The sequence below is a fragment of the Halichoerus grypus genome, chromosome 3 (genome assembly GCF_964656455.1).
Source record: "Halichoerus grypus chromosome 3, mHalGry1.hap1.1, whole genome shotgun sequence".
Lineage (NCBI taxonomy): Eukaryota > Metazoa > Chordata > Mammalia > Carnivora > Phocidae > Halichoerus > Halichoerus grypus.
In genome coordinates, this window is record NC_135714.1 from 94,849,888 (window position 1) to 94,871,280 (window position 21,393).

At 35.3% G+C, this 21,393-nt stretch overlaps 1 long non-coding RNA gene across 1 annotated transcript in view; it reads left to right on the top strand.

Moving 5' to 3' along the window:
• Positions 1–773: 773 nt before the first annotated feature.
• LOC118522453 (uncharacterized) overlaps positions 774–21,393 on the top strand; it is a 71,104-nt gene continuing 50,484 nt past the window's right edge. Inside the window, exon 1 of the long non-coding RNA XR_004910632.2 lies at positions 774–894. This is a non-coding gene — a long non-coding RNA (uncharacterized LOC118522453). The remainder of the gene's footprint in view (positions 895–21,393) is intronic.

Consider the following 21,393-nt stretch of genomic DNA (forward strand, 5'->3'; position numbering starts at 1 on the left):
CCCGATATTCAGTGTGATGTCCTCCACAGAAAGAGAGCAAAGCCCTGGGATCCACGGTTGGGAGTGGTCAAGAATGCCACTAACCCACCCCCCTTATTACTCTGTTAACCCACTTAAAAATTTTTGCGTTCTATTTCTGTGATCTTGGGCTCATTATGTTTAGGTCTCCTAACACGCTCTATAGAAGGAATGCTTTCGCTGGGAAATATAGTTATGTATCTTTTAAACTGAAAATTAAGAATGTCTACTTCTTACTTGATGTTTCTGCTACTGAACTAACAGAGAGGCATTAATGTGCTGACCGAGGTGATTCATCCTGATTGTTAAGGGAAAATTAAGTGGCTTCTCCCCAATAGTGTCAAGAACAACTATATCACTATATTACAAACTAAATTGCTCTTAAGTTCCTCCTACTTCCCCCGTACTCAGTAATGGTGGTCAGCCTGGTAAGGACGGAAGCATGGAGAACTTGTGTCCCATGGGATGAAGATTTGTGTCAAGTTAACTCTCTACATAAAAATTTCCCAACCAGTGCATATGCCTATAGAAGGTAAGGGGAACATGGAATAAATGGTGTAAGGGATAATGGTCAGCTACATAAAAACAACCATTTTTTATTTGGTTTCATCATTTCTTTTGCTCTGTTAACTTACCTGAGTCTTTCATCCAGTCAAAGCATCTGAGTTGATGTTAATGGGAAAAAGAGGTAGGTTGTTCAAATTATTTTCCATTTTTACCTCCAGGTCCATTCTTCCATGTACTCTATCCTGCTACAAACATTGACCAACTGTCTTCTAAGTGCTAACAACTGACAAAGCCTTTTGATCTTCATCATCCAGGATAATTGCCCAATGGGCAGCCCTAGAAGGGGTTCAAGGACAGTTGGAGAAAGAAGTAAGGTCATTTATTATACCGGCTCACTTTAATCTGTTTGGCTGCACTTTGGCAGTGGTTGCTCACCACTTTTTTTTTTTTTTTAATAGCTGCAGCAATCAGATGTGATAACCACTAGTTCCGCATTCCCTACCAGCCCTAAGGGTGCGAGTGGTGGATTGCTATTGCTAGGGCTGTAGCGATTCACCATCCCTTGCTGTTTTCCTTAACCTTGTCTTCACCTCTGTAGATAGTGTTTCATTAAACTCTCTTCATTTGTACCATTTGAGATCACCATCTGTTTCATGTGAGCATTCTAACCAATACTATAATGGACACTTTATACTGTTAGGATTGCTAGAGATCGTTTAAAAATATTTATCTACATTAATTTTAATTTCTGCTGTATATAAGATAACTGCTGCTGGTAAAAGTAAAAGAAGGTGAGATTTAATACAATATAAAAAAGAGAAATGCTTTGATATAAAAGAAATGAAAAATGATTGTCTACTTGATACTTGTATCTTTATTAAAGTTATAAATATAGAAATGCATGTGTATATACCTAGGACTTTTTTTTTTTTTTTTTTTTTTTTTGATTCATGAAAATGAAATTAAGCTGCCTGGGAATACAGACCTGAGGATGCAATTTGACAAAGGGTATGGGGGGGGGGGGACAAAAGGACAAAGATAAATTTCTGTATACATGAACAATGTTTTTGGAGTACAAATACACAAAGAATAGAGAATAGATGCAAATCAAAAGGAGAGAGAGACTAGGCTATGACTAGCAAGCTAGAAATTATGAAATTTCTTTGAGAGAGGTTGTCAGCTAACTTTTCATTAATATTAGAAATATGTTATGTTTGGGGCACCTGGGTCGCTCAGTCATTAAGCGTCTGCCTTTGGCTCAGATCATGATCTCAGGGTCCTGGGATCGAGCCCCGCATCCCGCTCCCTGCTCCGCGGGAAGCCTGCTTCTCCTTCTCCACTCCCCCTGCTTGTGTTCCCTCTCTCGCTGTGTCTCTCTCTGTCAAATAAAAAAAATCTTAAAGAAAAGAAATATGTTATGTTTACTTTAGGTCCTTTGTCCTCTTGTATAATAAAACTGATCCGTTGCCTTAATTATTCAGTAAAATCTGGTATACCCAAGAAAGCCTTGAATGATGGTATTGGGAGAACAATAGCACAAAGCAGTGACCAACCTATCGTCATCAATCCTCTGCTTAAGTTGTGGTGGTAAGGCCGGCACTGGGAAGGATAATACAATCTGATCTTTCCGGCCATGATAATAGTAGAGTGAATGCAGTAGAGACACATATGACACAAAAGAGCAGTTGTATCCTAGAACTGCCCTGTGAAATTATTAATTCCCCTTTTGCCCAAATAATCTAGAGAAAAGAGGAGACAGATACACAGGTAACTTTAATTTTTTTTAAATTTAAGTCTATAATATAAAGTTGTATAAAGGTAACATGTGTTTGTGTTAAAGATTTATTTATTTATTGAGAGAGAGAGAGGGGAGGGGAGGGGAGGGGCAGAGAGTCCTAAGCAGACTCTGGGCTGAGCGCAGAGCCCAACATGGGGCTCGATCTCACGACCTGAGCTAAAACCAAGAGTCAGATGCTTAACTGACTGTGCTACCCAGGTGTCCCAGGGAACATATGTTTAATAGTAGAAGCAAATAGTATCATGCATTTATAATACATATTTTTGAAGGGTTTTGAATAAATCAGACTCTATAAGAGTCCATGAAGTATTACAGCATTTATATATACAAAAAGTATTTAAATAAATATATATATATATTTATATTTAAAGTATTTCAAATAAACTAGACTCCATAATATAAGGTAAACATTTTCATTTCATCTATTGTCCTTTTAATAGCTCCCTCTGGATTAAATCCCATATACATATGGTTGTTCTCTCACTTTTTTGCTGTACATCTTTCCTTCTTATTTGCTGTTTTGTCCCTTCAGTAAATTAAGGGCGATTGCAAGAGTGCAATGAAGACACAAGGAAGGATTTCATATGACTGGGAATTTTACATGTAATTGGAAAATGTAGCAAGCTATATATTATAGATTCAGAATTTCTGGCTATTTTCTCTAGATGGTGGGTTCTCTAGAGAATTCCATTATTGGGCATCTCTCACTAGTTCACTTTATCAAGTGAGTAATGTCTTCTCTGGGCATTTTTTCTACAGCCCCTTGGATAATGGTACCAACATCTGTGTATCCTAGCCCCTCCAGTATATCTATTAGAGATGGCCCTGTCTGAGTCCTTATGCAAGGTTCACAGGAGAACTACAGGCATCCTTACCCAGTCTGTTTCTGGAAATGCCAGCTATCCATGCTCTGCTGCTAAATAGTAGCAACTCTGGTAACCATTGCTTACCTTAGAGTTGACCAATAGAGTCAGATGTCCTTTGGACTTCAGTGGACACATGGCCAGCTCTCCCAGTGATTATTTTGAAGTCTCTCAATTGACTTGATATGGACAGAAGCACTTCCTCTCATACCTCTTGGGTTTGGTATGAGAAGGGAGAGAAAATACAGAGCACACACAATCAAAACCTTCCTTGGCTATACAAAGAATTCATCTCTATCTAAATCTACATGAATATAAGTATATACATTTATGCATATTTACAAACAACCTTGTTTAATCTCTTCAGGCATAGATTTACTTATAAAGCATGGAAGTAGGGGCGCCTGGGTGGCTCAGTCTGTTAAGTGGCTGCCTTTGGCTCACGTCATGATCCCAGGGTCCTGGGATCGAGCCCCGTGTCAGGCTCCCTGCTCAGTGGGGGAGCCTCCTTCTCCTTTTCCTTCTGCCTCTCCCCACTGCTTGTGCTCTCTCTCTCTCTGTCAAATAAATGAATAAAATCTTTAAGAAAAAAAAAGCATGGAAGTAGTGATAGGCTATTTCTGAGAGTTCCCTTCAATATCTGTTTAGCTTATTCTTCAGAGGTGATTCTTTCCCTCGCTTCAGGTTGCAGAACAACTTGACACCGGTTATTGATTGTTTTCAGCTAAGGATCCACACCTAAAATCAAGAAAACAGAATCTCCTTTACATATTATATATTCTGAATATATTAAAAATAATGTTAACCAAAACACCATTGAAAGTTTTACAAGATGAGCATAATCTGCATTGCAAACATATGTTTATAATTTTTTCAGTGATAGTAATTTATGGTCTTTTTTTTTTTTTTTCATTTTACTTTTCATACGTTTCTGCCCAATTTTCATCCAGGCACTTAGGACTTTTAAGTGCTCATTTTCCCAGGGGAGGGATGTAACCAAAAACAATTTTAAAAATAAAAAGTTTTTAAATATATTTTGGTTTCTAAGAACTCAAGCAATTTTGAAAGACTCTGTTCATAGGCAGAATATGTGATAGATATTCAGAGGTTATAATAAGGGATCCATAGTATGTAGACTTCCTTTGAAGACTACAAAATAGTCTCCTGGGTAAAGGCAAAAGAAGGAGGAAATAGAGCAACCTGTTCCAAAGAAGGGCCTGTATCCTGTGAATTGAAGGAAGGGAGCTTTGTGCCCTCCTTTCTATAGGCATTCAGCAAGACTTAAAAAAAAAAAAAAAAATAGCAATCATGAACCTAGTCACTTTAAGCTGCAAAAAGCTTCACAGATTTTCTTATCTCAGTGGGACTTAAAAGTATCAGACTGACTCTTAACTATAGCATGAGATGAGCAGAGAGAGCTACTGGACCCAAGTGCCTTTACAGACAATGGTAAAGAACATGCCCACAACACTGACAAAGTAGAGACAAACATAAACGATACATGTCAATGAATTGGTTGATGTGTATATAGACAAATGATGTGAGGACTGCATATGCTTCCTACTACTTGGTAGTATAATGTCCTCCCAGAATTTTCACTTAACCCTCACAAAAGGAGGTAAGTAGCAGATTAACTAAAATTAACTTTCTCCTAATTGATAGGTGTTTCAAAATAAAAATTAACCCGAGTGACAGAAAAATAAAGATGAACATATCAGAGTAAAGACTGAAATTTGGAGTGTGCTTGTGTGTATGAGAATGTGTGTGACAATTAAATAAATACAGCTATTTGGGAAATAATATTTATATATCACAAAAGTTATTTAGCTGTATAATCAGGATTAGTGGTGAATACATTGAAAGTTCATATGCAATAAATAATGAGGTAGTAAAGTTAACATTTCATAAATAATTTAAATCTAATTTATAATACACAAACCATCTTTCTGTATTCCTTCATAGCACAGAACATTTTTCTTAAAACCTGCAGAGGGTAGGGTGATGTCTTCTATTATCACTTTGAGTTAAAGTTCACCACATGCAATGCCCTAGGTGTTATAAATGACTCAATTTTGTAAACATGATTTATGTCACCAGCTGCTTTATTTTCATAAAAATCAATTTTCCATAATTTCTAGAATGATTAAATTCGAAGTACAATATTGTGAGAACACATACAAAAAATAGCTAAGCTCAGAAATATTTATGTCTAATTATTTTCAAGTCTGTCCCTAGTGGGAGAGATGAAATGAATGATAGAGAAATTAAATGATAGAATGTTAAACAATTCTTTTTAAAACAGTCTGGTTAATTTGCCTTTGCATGCAATTTGTACACTGTGCATATCTCTTCCTAAGACCAACAGATCAACCCCTAGTCCTTTCTAATTGCAAAACTGTCAGGCTCCTTACCTTGGCAAGCAGTGCCCTGTTATGATGGCTGTTCAAAAAATCAGTGCTGATGAGAAGACTTGTGCCAGAAACTGTAAGCAATTAATTTCTACATTGATCTCTGGAATTCATCCAAACTTTTCAAAACTGAAAAGAGCCTTGCCATACTGTCACTCAGTGAATATATTTCCAACTAGGCTGTCTAATAACTTCACCATGAAGAGGTGAGATTAATTAAATCTATTATTAAGTTATTTGGCTCCTATTTTAATGTATAACGTGTAAGGCAAATTTCCATTAGTGAAAGATATTTCTTAAAAAACAAACAAATGAACAAGGCTACTGCTTGTTAAAACATATTTTAGACCAGAAAAATAATCTTAATTTCAACATGAAATAATAATGAAACATAGCAATGGGCAAAACCCTTGGAGTATCCTTTCCTTAAAGCCTTAATTTATCTCATATCCCACATCCGCTTTGTCAAGGAATCCTGATGGCTCTAAAACCTCTCACATTTTTCACTCACTCTCTAGCCCATGTCACCAATATCTCACTCCTGTACTACTTCGGAACTTACCATGCTAGTATATGTTTTCCACATATTAACCAGAGGCATTGTATTAGTTTGCTACCACTTCCATAACAAAATACCATGTGCTAGGTGGCTTACACAACAGAAATTTATTATCTCACAAATGTCACAATTCTGGAAGCTAGAGGCCCCAGATCAAGGTGTCAGCAGGATTACATTCACCTGAGGCTTCTCTCTTTGGCTTGCAGACGGCCACCTTCTCTCTACATCCTCACATGGTCTTTCCTGTGTGTGTATGCATCCTAGGTGTCTCTCAGTATGTCCAAATTTCCTCTTCTTATAAGGACACCAGTCATGTTGTATTAAGGACCATGCATATGACCTCATTTTACCTTGATTATCTCTTTAAAGGCTCTCCTATACAGTCACATTCTGGGGTACTGAGGTTCAAGACCTCAACATATGAACTGGGGGGAACACAATTACTGTCCGTAACAGTCATCCCTTCTAAGCAAAAGTAATTTTTTGTCACACCTCTGCTCGGAAACCTACTCTAAGTGTGATGGCTTCTCAAGACATCTAAAATAAAAACCACACCTGTCTCTCCATCTTTCCTACAACTGTCTTCCCTACTTATTTTGTCTCAAATTGGCTTCTTTCGTTTGCATAATATACAAAACAAGGTAGGCTCCTACAGATGTTCCATTGGTGATCTTTCAATTTGGAACAATCTTATACCAGATATCATTAAAATTTCCTCTCTCCCTATGTTCAAGTCTTTGCTTCAAGTCTGATACTCATAGAGGCCTCTCTTAACACCTGTCTAAAATAAACACTTTTCTACCCTTTCATCTGCTTTTCTTTTGTCATTTTTATTAACTGCCCAATAAATATTTATTTAAATATTCACCAAATATCTGTTAATCTGTTGCTGGCACTAAGATATAAACTCCATGAGGCCAAGAACTACCCCCTTCTTAAGACATTACCTGATACACAGTATAAAGTTATTCCAAGGATTATATCCAAGGATGTGGATATATTTTGGGGGTCCATTTTGTTCTATTACCATGGAAATAACAGAAGGGATTTTGTGAAATGTGAAACTTCCAAATTGAATGGTTCTGTTCAGTGCTGATCAAGATGAATGAATGAAAAAATTCACTTTATACAGAATGTGCAATGCAACTTGCAGTTGTAGGACTGAGGTTCCTGGATTCTTGCTAGCTAGTGGCTGAAGGTTACTCTCAGTTCCTATGGACATTTTTGGCTCAGAAAGGCTGCCCACAGTTTCTGGCCATGGTCACTTCAGCAAGCCAGCAAAAGTGAGTCCTTAGAAGACTCTACTAGCAAGATGAAGTTACGTAATAAAACACAATCATGGGAAGACATCCCATGAACTTTGCTATGTTCTACTAGTTTGATACAAGTCACAGATTTTGCCTACGCTCAAGGGGAGGGGATTGTAGTTGACATCAGGAATCAGGCATCATGAGAAGCCATCCTAGAATTTGTCTGCCACATTGTGTCTCTGCAGTGAATTATATTTACATAATTTAAAAATATATACATATTTTTGATGGATTTCAACTTATCCAATCAACCTATACGTGAAGCATCAAAGATAAGAGTTACAGAAGAGAGGCATAATAGCCACAACTTTAGCAATATACAAGGCAGTTTACAAAAATGCCCCTAGAATTTTATGAGCATTTACCTTGAGGGATTATGCTGTATTTGTGCCATTCCTGAATCGTTTGTCTTTGTTGCTGACAGCATGTGCTGCAAATTGTCAGCACCTTTGGGTAGTGTAAAATCAGTATAAAAATCTCACCAAATGAAAAATTAACTGTCTTGTTATTTTCAAAATGACCATTGAAGAGATCAGTAAGATCCTATTCACTGCCCAGAGTCCTCACCACAACAATCAAAGGCAGGATTATGGGAATATACAACAAACAGCATCCCACATTCACTAAAGTCCAATAATCTAAGGATAAAAAAAATTGAGACATTCTAAGAAAAATCCTTAACACCTCTAGTAATCAAGCTAAAGGATTCTCTTTATAGATAATAGAAAACCACCACAACACAATGATAGAGAATGAAATTTAAAGTTATGAATGTAACAGTAGAGGTAAGGAACATAGAGATGGAGAGAAGTCCTTGTGGTGATGAGTGATTATATGAGCTAAATCCACATTGATCAGAGTGAGAATTCTAATGTGGTGGATAAATCACAAAATATATGCATTTATTTTATGAATTGATGCCCAAATGAATTAAAACAAAATTAGTAAAATGATATTGTTCTGGGAAGCCTGATCGTACATAAGGAGCAGTGAAATAAAAAGCAACTGCTTTCATTAAAATCATTTCCTCATGACTCAGATTTGTAACCATGAGCATGTATATAATTTAAAAACTAAAATTGGAAATAGCAAATTATAACAATAGTAGAAAATTAAAACTTCAAAGAAATATTGCCAGAAATGTAATAAATATTCCTTAATTCTTAAGTAAGCAGCACGATTGAAAAGAACAATCATGAGCTACCCATGCTTTACTTCCAGGAAACTCTTTAAAAGAAAATCAAATATTATTTTACAAGATGATTATTTTTCACTCTAGGATAAAAATCATGTATTAATATATGTGTGGGGTTTATATATGTATATAGGTGCATACATAATGTATTAATACTATTGATACTATTGAATGATTAATACTATTGATATATACATATATTTCAATTTATATATGTGTAAATTTATACATATACATAAAATAGTATTTATTGAACTTTTAAAATTATCTTAGTCTAATTATCTACTTAATTTCTTGAGGACAACTCAAATATGTAGCCTACTAAAACTGTATTTACCCATTTTCATAGTTCTAATAGATTTTGCTCTATTGAATTTATTTCATGGTCTTTACTTTGTAATTAAGAATTTTCCCAGACTTGAAAATAAGGTGAAGTGGGGGAGCATATTTATTAGAGGTCAAGCCCAGATGTTGTTTAACAGACCTGCCAATGACTATTTAATTTTTTATTAGAATATAACTATTAGACAAAACAAAACAAAACAAGCTCATAGTTGCAGAGAACAGATTTGTGGTTGCCAAAGGTTGCGGGTGGGGGTGGATGGAATGGCAAAATGGGTAAAAGGGTCAAAAGGTACAAACTTTCAGTTATAAAATAAATGTCATAGGCATGTAGGGTATAGCATGGTGACTATAATTAATAACACTGTATTGCATATTTGAAAGTTGCTAATAGAGTAGGTCTTTTTTAAATTTATTTAAATTCAAGTTAGTTAACATATGCTATAGTATTGGTTTCAGGAGTAGAATTTAGTGATTCATCACTTACATTCAACAGCAGGTGTTCATCCCAGCAAGTGCCCTCCTTAATGCCCATCACCCAATTACCCCATCCCCCCACCCTTCTCCCCTCCAGCAACCCTCAGAAACCCTCTCCATAGTTAAGAGTCTCTGCTGGTTTGCCTCCTACTCTGTTTTTATCTTATTTTGCTTTTCCTTCCCTTCCCCTCTGTTCATCTGTTTTGTTTCTTAAATTCCACATACGAGTGAAATCATATGATATTTGTCTTTTTCTGACTGACTTATTTCACTTAACATAATACACTCTACTTCCATCCATGTTGCTAATATCAAGATTTCATTATTTGGTGGCTGAGTATATATATATATAGACATATAGTCACCTCTTCTTTATCCATTCAGCAGTCGATGGACATTTGGGTTCTTTCCATGATTTGGCTACTGCTGATAGTGCTGCTATAAACATCGCGGTGCATGTGCCCTTTGAAAAAAACCCACAAAACTATTTTTAACTTTACTCTTACATTGGATACTAAGCATGAGAAATGCTTGGTTAATTGGTAGGTTGTAAAGAAAAAATAAAAAAAAAACTATATATAAAATATATTTTATATTATATATTTATATATTAATATATATTATATATAAAGCTTATATAGTGTGTCTATGTATACATACATACATATATATATATTTTAATTGTGTCATAGAAAATTAACTGGTTTTGGACCTAACTTAGCATTTTTGACAATTTCTATGCTCTTTAAATTTATTTCACCATCTTACTGCTTCCTTGTTCATAGCTTTAATAAAATTTTACTTCTTTTAACTTTTAAATTGTATATTTTGACATAATGAGTCAAATTATTGTATTCCAGGTTTTGTTAGGTTTGCATGTATCTGATAAATCTTTATCATTACTTTCATTTATTTTTTACCCAGCTGTTACTTTGGTTTAAAAGACTCATTTTCTTTTAATTGGAGAATTTAATAACTTTAACTTTATCATCATCACAAATTTGAGTGATTTTAAACTGACATCTTGTTTTATGTTTTTTTCTTCTTTGCTTATTTTCTTTCTAAATTTTCTATCTCTCAAAAGATACTGTGCCTACTTTAACTATGATTGCTTTCACTTTATTCAACAATATTACCCTATATTTTTTCTTATAGTCAAAGGACTAATGTGTCAGGGAAAACTTTTTGAAATTATTCCACTAATTTCTTACATTTTACAATAATTTGTCTCACATGAAACTGCATACTAACGTGCTTGCTTTTTTTAAAATTTTGTGGACTAACAATGGCATTCAACAATGCTGTTATTCGATTATAAAACACAGGATTATGAAATAAAATTTGTGAAACACCAAGAAGTTATTAAAAATGAATACGTACTAATGGTCCCACATCAAAAACATCTGTTATAATAATTTTGATGCATTTCCATATATTTTTCTAGAAACACAATTACACGTAAGTTTTATTAGCACATAGCTTCATATTTTTTATGATTCTATCTCATGGATATTTTCTAAAATCATGATATATTTTATAAAAACACAATTTAAATGTTGATACCATTTTATTCTGTGGATATCCAACAATTGATTCAAACATTTTTATAATGCTATGTGGGTAATTATATTGAGGAAATATTACTCTTTTTTACCTTCACATCTGATTTTGATTGCTGTTACCTTTAAATTCTTAGAGGTGAAATTATTTAACCCGTAAATTTCACTTTTAGCAGAGCTTTTCTTGTCTTTACACTCACTGATTTTGCTTTGCTTAAGACTATCACATTTAAAGATAATTCAAGCCAAGTTGTTTTCTAAGATGTATAGTCTATAAATAAATGAATGAAGAAATAGATGTGAATATTTGAGGCTACAGTGGGAATCAAGTACATTACTAGTAGCATTATTGACATTATTTTGATTTTCACAAGTTTTGTATTTTGAAACAGAAGAAATAATGGAAGTGCAGAATTTACAAATTTCCAGTTCTAACTTTCAAATGGTGAGACAAAAGGAGCTACTACTTGCCTATTTTTTAAAATCATGCTATATTGGCCTTACACTAGGTCATATTTTCTTCAAGTTTTTTCATTGTGTATGTTATTTAGGGTTTCAACATTTTTTGTTGTTGTTCTTTTCCCGTGGTAGGTTAAGTGACACTACAGTGAGGAGTACTGGCCAGATGTCATTCCAATCCCAGATAAATGTGCTGATTTTCTCTCTGATTTTTTAACATGAATAAAGCATTTTCAAAGAATTATTCATATTTTGGTACTTCATCATCCCATCAGTTATGTTCTCTGGTTTATTCTCTAACTTTTGTGATACTGTGATTTATAATAGGAAATATATATTTTATCTTTCTCCCCATTGCTGGCACAGAGCTGCTAAAACCCTTGGAATTTCCTAAGTAATGAGAGCAATATAGGTGTTTTTTTTTTTTTTTTTTAATGTTAACGAGGTGACCCTTGGAAAGCACTTAAGGATGGAGGCTGATTGCCAGGAGAATCAACCATGTGTTGAGGGTTGGAACTTTCCATGTTATCCCTTCACCTCTGGGGAAGGAAAAGGGACTGGAGGTTGAATCAATTGCCAACAGCCAATTATTTAATCAACCATGCCTATGTAATAAAATCTTAAAACTGAAAAGGATTGGGTTCAAAGAGCTTATGGATAGATGAACCCGTGGAGGTGCTGGGACAGTGGTGCACACAGAGAGAACATGGAAGCTCCGTGCCCTTTCACCTTACCATGTCCTATGAATGTTTTCCATCTGGCTGTTCCTGAGATATATCCCTTTATATAAACTGGTGATCCAGTAAGTTACATCTTTCTCTGAGTTCTGTGAGCTGCTCTAGCAAATTAATTAAAGTTGAGGAAGAAGTCATGGGAACCTCTAATTTATAACCAGTGGGTCAGAAGTACAGGTCATAACCTGGGCTTGTGACTGGTATCTGAAGTTGTATGGGTAGGGAGGCAGTCTTGTATGACTGAGCTCTTAGCCTGTGGGATCTGACTATCTCTGGGTAGATAGTATCAGAATTTAGTTGAATTCTTAGACATCCTGCTGGTGTCCGAGAATTGCTTTTTGGTGGTAGGGAAGCTCTTTCTCCCCGACAAATTGGAACTGGGATCTAGACAAATTTACCTTGCAAAATCATATCCCTGCCTACAGCCCTCCCTTAACAATAGTAATTTATTTGTTTATTATCTAAAATTAGAATAATTACCATTAGCTTTACACTACTCTGGATATATTCCCAGTACATAAGACATTAAAGTTTACAATTTAGGTAAGGTGATGTAAAATAGGTGAATCATTTAAAAAACCAGAAACAAGTAGAAACTCTTTGAAATTAAGCCAAACGGGTAAAGGTTAGAAAGTAGAGAAAAGACCAAAGTTAGAGAAAAGAGAAAGAGAACAGACTCTCTTGGAATAAATTAATAGATATTCATTATATCTTCTGCACAATGAATTTTTATCAGGGATAACTTTATTCTGGTAAAGAAAGAGAACTTACATATACCTCTTTCTGTAGGGTCATAACTATGTACATTTGTTGGAGTCTAGAGAACAAGTCTTTTTTATCCTTGTGGCAAAATTCTTTTTAGACTGTATTTCAGATTACTAGGCAGTAGTGGCTAGGCAGTAGTATATAAACATAGTGTCCTAAATCCCCAAGTGTCTTGAATCTGACAGTTGCAGCTGAGCTTTCTTCCAATGAATCTTGTTAAGCTCTTTATTGGTCGCTAAGTTCACACAACCACGTCACCCAGATGTGATCTAAAAGTTCTATGAAATTCAAAAGTAACTCTCTCTACATTTACTTCTAAAGCACACAAAGCTGGGGATAGGGTAAATAAATCAGTTTCTTTTTGTTTGAGTGAGTTTTTAAAATCTCAAGATGCCTCCAAGAGAATTTCCTCAAGGACTGGCATTTCTCAAATACTGGCATCTAGGACAATTGGGAGCAACATGATACATTGTCATTATTGTCATTCCCAGAGTGATCAGCACAACACTTGACACACTTGACAATGGAGACCCAGGCACACTGAGTGACTAGAGCACAAGGTGAATATAGCATTCATTCTAATATATTGCCCCATTTTTTAAAAAATCAATAATGATTAGGGATTTGGTATCTATTTGAGAAAATTTCATTTGTTCCGAAGGAGATCGACATGAGTTTGCATGTGATTGGCTCTTTTTAGCTTAAGAGATTGAACATGCAGTTTAATATTTCTGAGCTTTAGTTATTTTTTTCTTAATACAAAAGATGGGAAGCAAAAATATGTTTCAAAATATGATTTTTAATGATATAAAGATAAAAAATATAATGCATATTAAGTTTCTGGCATGTAGAAATTGAAGATACTATAAATAAAAGTTTTATTCTTCCATTTATGGTACGTGCATTCCAGAGAATAAAATAATAAGGATGATTTTTTAGAAAAGAGCTGTTAGGTTGTATAGCAGTATACAGTTTACAGGGGAATGTTATACCCATAATTAACAGAATCTTTGTTAAATATTTTTAAAAATTGTTTTTATCTATATTTTACAGAGAAAAAGTGAAAAGTTATAAAGTTAAATGATTTATCTAAGTCATAATGGGTAAATAGTAGAATTAAGAATTTAGTGTAGGCATTTCTTATTCCTAGTTCAGTGCTCTTTTGCTATTAGAAAAAAATATTTCATTCTATGTATTACTTAGTATTATGCAAGTCAATTTTGGACTTTTATGGAGAAATGTCGGTATAGTAAATTTCTTAATAGCAATAAGACACATTGGAGTTTAGAGATTATGGGAGCATCACTAGGTTGAATGCTTTACATGCATCATATTATATAGTGTGGTATGTCTGTGATTGTTATAGTAAAAATTTCATTCACTGAAATATATTCAAAATGAGTGGTGATATTATTCAGCAGCTGTTTTTTTTTAATTTTTGTTCTAAAAAATAAAATTGTATTTGAAGGACACATTATGTTTTTTGCCAACCTTCTCCTTAAGATCTCCTTAAAATCTCTCGTATCCAAATTTGTATAACAGAAAAATACAGGTTCTTTAATTGTATAAAATTGGGTGTGAATGAATATATTACTTTTTTAGGCAATATTTGATAGTGTTATTTCTCTCAATGTATTTCAGAATAGTAGAGTCTAAACTTATAGGAGATGGTGCTTTTAAATAAAAATGTATTTTATTACGCTCTCCACACGAATTTTTGGACCTTCTTTGTGATTCATTTTGCCATTTTAGAAGGAAAAATACTTCATCAAATAATTGCAAAACATGTTTTATTAAATAATTGTAAGCACATTTTATTTATATTTGAGTTGTTTTATTTTACTTTAAAATAATAAATTTATTTAATTATAATTCTACTACCCATGCTACCTTCTAAAGATTCTGTATCACGCAAGGATGTTTCTGAATATTTGTGTCTGTGGGTAAGATAGAGACAATCAAGGCAGGTGCTGACAGTCCCAGCCAACTGCTCTTCAAAGGGCTGGACGCAGCTATTTAGAATCATAGCATCATCTCAATATTCCCAGATACTTTAATGAGTTTCCCCTCTAATTAAATGTGCAACTTGCAGAGATCTTTGAGTGCCAGATTGCTGTGACTGCCAACAAGGTTTCTTTGTTTTATTTATTTATTTATTTATTTATTTATTTATAAGATTTTATTTATTTATTTGACAGAGAGAGAGACAGCGAGAGAGGGAACACAAGCAGGGGGAGTGGGAGAGGAGAAGCAGGCTTCCCGCCGAGCAGGGAGCCCGACGTAGGGCTCGATCCCAGGACCCTGGGATCACGACCTGAGCCAAAGGCAGACGCTTAACGACTGAGCCACCCAGGCGCCCCCAAGGTTTCTTTGTTTTAAATCAGATTTTACATCACCTAAAAAGTCCATTTTTAGTAGTTTCATTATAAATGGAAGTTGGATTTTATTTCAATTAAATAGCTTACAAACTGTTAGTAGGGGGGGAGACGGAACCTAAGTATGCTATTAAAATCTTTCAGAAAGCAACTGTAAACAAAACAGAAGAAATAAACAATATAAGCCAACCAGGAAAACAGATGGAAGGAACGAAGAATCATCAAAGTTCAGTGTTAAAATTTCAAGCTGAATTGTCAGAATACTTATGAGAGTTACACCATGGTGTTGCTGTGTATTACTTCCATCTCTTGATGGTAATTCATTAACATCAAAAATATTTTTCCTGTTATTTTAAAAGAGTTAAATGATGCACTTTTCATTGTGTAGTAACTTAGGATAGAAATCAATTTCGAAGCATCTTTCTTAAAACAGCAAGAAAAATCACACATTTTTTAACCATAAAACACCTAAAATATATTCTATACGTTTTATTATTTATTTATTTATTTATTTATTTATTTATTTTCTAATGGTTAATTTTTAAAATTTTATTATGTTATATTAATCACCATACATTACATCATTAGTTTTTGATGTAGTGTTCCATGATTCATTGTTTGCGTATAACACCTGTGCTCTGTTTAGTACGTGCCCTCTTTAATACCCATCACCAGGCTAACCCATCCCCGCACCCCCCTCCCCTCTAGAACCTTCAGTTTGTTTCTTAGAGTCCATAGTCTCTCATGGTTCGTCTCCCCCTCCGATTTCCCCCCCTTCATTTTTCCCTTCCTACTATCTTCTTTTTTTTTTTTTTTTAACATATAATGTATTATTTGTTTCAGAGGTACAGGTCTGTGATTCAACAGTCTTACACAATTCACAGCATTCACCATAGCACATACCCTCCCCAATGTCTATCACCCAGCCACCCCATCCCTCCCACCCCCACCACTCCAGCAATCCTCAGTTTGTTTCCTGAGATTAAGAATTCCTCATATCAGTGAGATCATATGATACATGTCTTTCTCTGATTGACTTATTTCGCTCAGCATAATACCCTCCAGTTCCATCCACGTCATTGCAAATGGCAAGATCTCATTCCTTTTGATGGATGCATAATATTCCATTGTGTATATATACCACCTCTTCTTTATCCATTCATCTGTCGATAGACATCTTGGCTCTTTCCACAGTTTGGCTATTGTGGACATTGCTGCTGTAAACATCGGGGTGCACATACCCCTTCAGATCAGTACATTTGTATCTTTGGGGTAAATACCCAGTAGTGCAATTGCTGGGTCGTATGGTAGCTCTATTTTCAACTTTTTGAGGAACCTCCATTCGGTTTTCCGGAGTGGCTGCACCAGCTTGCATTCCCACCAACAGTGTAGGAGGGTTCCCCTCTCTCCGCATCCCCGCCAACATCTGTCGTTTCCTGACTTGTTAATTTTAGCCATTCTGACTGGTGGGAGGTGGTATCTCATTGAGGTTTTGATTTGGATTTCCCTGATGCTGAGTGATGTTGAACACTTTTTCATGTGTCTGTTGGCCATTTGGATGTCTTCTCTGGAAAAATGTCTGTTCATGTCTTCTGACCATTTCTTGATTGGATCATTTGTTCTTTGGGTGTTAAGTTTAAGAAGTTCTTTATAGATTTTGGATACTAGCTCTTTATCTGATATGTCATTTGCAAATATCTTCTCCCATTCTGTCGGTTGTCTTTTGGTTTTGTTGACTGTTTTTTTTGCTGTGCAAAAGCTTTTTATCTTGATGAAGTCCCAATAGTTCATTTTTGCCCTTGCTTCCCTTGCCTTTGGCGATGTTTCTAAGAAGAAGTTGCTGCGGCTGAGGTCAAAGAGGTTGCTGCCTGTGTTCTCCTGTAGGATTTTGAGGGACTCCTGTCTCACATTGAGGTCTTTCAACCATTTGGAGTCTATTTTTGTGTGTGGTGTAAGGAAATGGTCCAGTTTCATTCTTCTGCATGTGGCTGTCCAATTTTCCCAACTCCATTTGTTGAAGAGACTGTCTTTTTTTCCATTGGACATTCTTTCCTGCTTTGTCGAAGATTAGTTGACCATAGATTTGAGGGTCCATTTCTGGGCTCTCTATTCTGTTCCATTGATCTATGTGTCTGTTTTTGTGCCATTACCATACTGTCTTGATGATGACAGCTTTGTAATAGAGCTGGAAGTCCGGAATTGTGATGCCGCCAGCTTTGCTTTTCTTTTTCAACATTCCTCTGGCTATTCGGGGTCTTTTCTGGTTCCATACAAATTTTAGGATTATTTGTTCCATTTCTTTGAAAAAAGTGGATGGCATTTTGATGGGGATTGATTTGAATGTGTAGATTGCTCTAGGTAGCATTGACATCTTCACAATATTTGTTCTTCCAATCCATGAGCATGGAACATTTTTCCATTTCTTTGTGTCTTCCTCAATTTCTTTCATGAGTATTTTATAGTTTTCTAAGACAGATTCTTTGCCTCATTGGTTAGATGTATTCCTAGGTATCTTATGGTTTTGGGTGCAATTATAAATGGAATCGACTTCGTAATTTCTCTTTCTTCTGTCTTGTTGTTGGTGTATAGGAATGCCACTGATTTCTGTGCATTGATTTTATATCCTGCCACTTGACTGAATTCCTGTATGAGTTCTAGCAGTTTTGGGGTGGAGTCTTTTGGGTTTTCCACATAAAGTATCTTATCATCTGCAAAGAGTGAGAGTTTGACTTCTTCTTTGCCAATTTGGATGCCTTTTATTTCTTTTTGTTGTCTGATCACTGTGGCTAGGACTTCTAGTACTATGTTGAATAGCAGTGGTGATAGTGGACATCCCTGCCGTGTTCCTGACCTTAGGGGGAAAGCTCTCAACTTTTCCCCATTGAAAATGATATTCGCTGTGGGTTTTTCATAGATGGCTTTTATGATATTGAGGAATGTACCCTCTATGCCTATGCTCTGAAGAGTTTTGATCAAGAAAGGATGCTGTACTTTGTCAAATGCTTTTTCTGCATTTATTAAGAGGATCATATGGTTCTTGTTCTTTCTTTTATAAATGTATTGTATCATATTGATTGAAATGCAGATGTTGAACTAACCTTGCAGCCCAGGGATAAATCCCACTTGGAAGTGGTGAATAATCCTTTTAATGTACTGTTGTATCCTATTGACTAATATTTTTGTGAGAATTTTTGCATCCATGTTCATCAAGGATATTGGTCTGTAATTCTGTCTGGGTTTGGGATCAAGGTAATGGTGGCCTCATAAAACGAGTTTGGAAGTTTTCATTCCATTTCTATTTTTTGGAACAGTTTCAGAAGAATAGATATTAATTCTTTAAATGTTTGGTAGAATTCCCCTGGGAAGCCATCTGGCCATGGGTTCTTGTTTTTTGGGAGATTTTTGATGACTGCTTCAATTTCCTTAGTGGTTATAGGTCTGTTCAGGGTTTCTATTTCTTCCTGGTTCAGTTTTGGTAGTTGATACATCTCTAGGAATGCATCCATTTCTTCCAGATTATCTAATTTGCTGGCATAGAGTTGCTCATAATATGTTCTTATAATTGTTTGTATTTCTTTGGTGTTGGTTGTGATCTCTCCCCTTTCATTCATAATTTTATTTATTTGGGTCATTTCTCTTTTCTTTTTGATAAGTCTGGCCAGGGGTTCATCCATCTTATTAAATCTTTCAAAGAACCAGCTTCTAGTTATGTTGATCTGTTCTACAGTTCTTTTGGTTTCTATTTCATTGATTTCTGCTCTGATCTTTATTATTTCTCTTCTCCTGCTGGGTTTAGGCTTTATTTGTTGTTCTCTCTTCAGCTCCTTTAGGTGTAGGGTTAGGTTGTGTATTTGAGACCTTTCTTGTTTCTTGAGAAAGGCTTGTATTGCTATATACTTTCCTCTTAGGACTGCCTTTGCTGCTTCCCAAAGATTTTGAACAGTTGTGTTTTCATTTTCTTTTGTTTCCATGAATTTTTTTAATTCTTCTTTAATTTCCTTTAATTTCCTGTTGACCCATTCATTCTTTAGTAGGATGCTCTTTAGCCTCCATGTATTTGAGTTCTTTCCGATTTTCCTCTTGTGATTGAGTTCTAGTTTCAAAACACTGTGGTCTGAAAATAGGCAGGGAATGATCCCAGTCTTTTGGTACCTGATGAGACCTGACTTGTGACCTAGGATGTGATCTATTCTGGAGAATGTTCCATGGGCACTAGAGAAGAATGTGTATTCTGTTGCTTTGGGATGGAATATTCTGAATATATCTGTAAAATCCATCTGGTCCAGTGTGTCATTTAAAGTCTTTATTTCCTTGTTGATCTTTTGCTTAGATGATCTGTCCATTTCAGTGAGGGGGGTGTTACAGTCCTCCACTATTATTGTATTATTGTTGATGTGTTTCTTTGCTTTTGTTATTAATTGCCTTATATAATTGGCTGCTCCCATGTTAGTGACATAGATATTTACAATTGTTAGATCTTCTTGTTGGATAGACCCTTTAAGTAGGATATAGTGTCCTTCCTCATCTCTTATTAAAGTCTTTGGTTTAAAATCTAATTTGTCTGATATAAGGATTGCCACCACAGCTTTCTTTTGGCGTCCATTAGCATGGTAAATTGTTTTCCACCCCCTCACTTTCAATCTGGGGGTGTTTTTCGGTCTAAAATGAGTCCCTTGCAGACAGCATATTGATGGGGCTTGTTTTTTTATCCAATCTGATACCCTGTGTCTTTTGATTGGAGCATTTAGCCCATTTACATTCAGGGTAACTATTGAAAGATATGAATTTAGTGCCATTTTATTGCTTATAAGGTGACTGTTACTGTATATTGTCTGTATTCCTTTCTGGTCTATGTTACTTATGGGCTCTCTCTTTGCTTAGAGGACCCCTTTCAATATTTCTTGTAGGGCTGGTTTTGTGTTTGCAAATTCCTTTAGTTTTTGTTTGTCCTGGAAGCTTTTTTCTCTCCTTCTATTTTCAATGACAGCCTAGCTGGATATAGTATTCTTGGCTGCATATTTTTCTGTTAGTGCTCTGAATATATCATGCCAGTCCTTTCCAATCTGCCAGGTCTCTGTGGATAGGTCTGTTGCCAATCTAATGTTTCTACCATTATAGTTTAAGGATCTCTTGTCCTGAGCTGCTTTCAGGTTTTTCCTTTTGTCTCTGAGAGTCATTAAGTTTTACTATTAGATGTCGGGGTGTTGACCTATTTTTATTGATTTTGAGGGGGGTTCTCTGTGCCTCCTGGATTTTGATGCCTGTTTCTTTCCCCAAATTAGGGAAGTTCTCTGCTATAATTTGCTCCAATATACCTTCTGTCCTTCTCTCTCTTTCTTTTTCTTCTGGGATCCTAATTACTCTAATATTGTTTTGTCTTATGGTATCACTTAGCTCTTGAATTCTGCCCTATGATCCAGTAGTTGTTTATCTCACTTTTTCTCTGCTTCTTTATTTTCCATCATTTGGTCTTCTATATCCCTAATTTTCTCTTCTCTTGTCCTAGCAGTTAGAGCCTCCATTTTTGATTGCACCTCATTAATAGCCTTTTTGATTTCGACTTGGTTAGATTTTAGTTATTTTATTTCTCCAGAAAGGGTTTCTCTAATACCTTCCATGCTTTTTTCAAGCCCAGCTAGTATCTTTAAAATTATCATTTTGAACTCTAGTTCTGACATCTTACTAATGTCTGTATTGATTAGGTCCCTGGCAGTCGGTACTGCCTCTTGTTCTTTTTTTTTTGAGGTGATTTTTTCCATCCTGTCATTTTGTCCAGAGGAGAATAGATGAATGAGAGAACAAAATGCTAACAGGGTAACAATGAACCTAGAAAAATATACACTAAACAAATAAAAGAGACCTGAAACCAGGAAAAAGAAAGGGAAAGGAAGAAAAAAGAAAAAGAAAAAGAAAAAAGATTAAAAAAAAGAATATAATCAGATATGATCAGGGCTGGTGCATAGAACAGTGCCACTCACTAGATTTTGGGCATATTTTGGTCTGTTAGAAGAAAGTGCCTCCCAA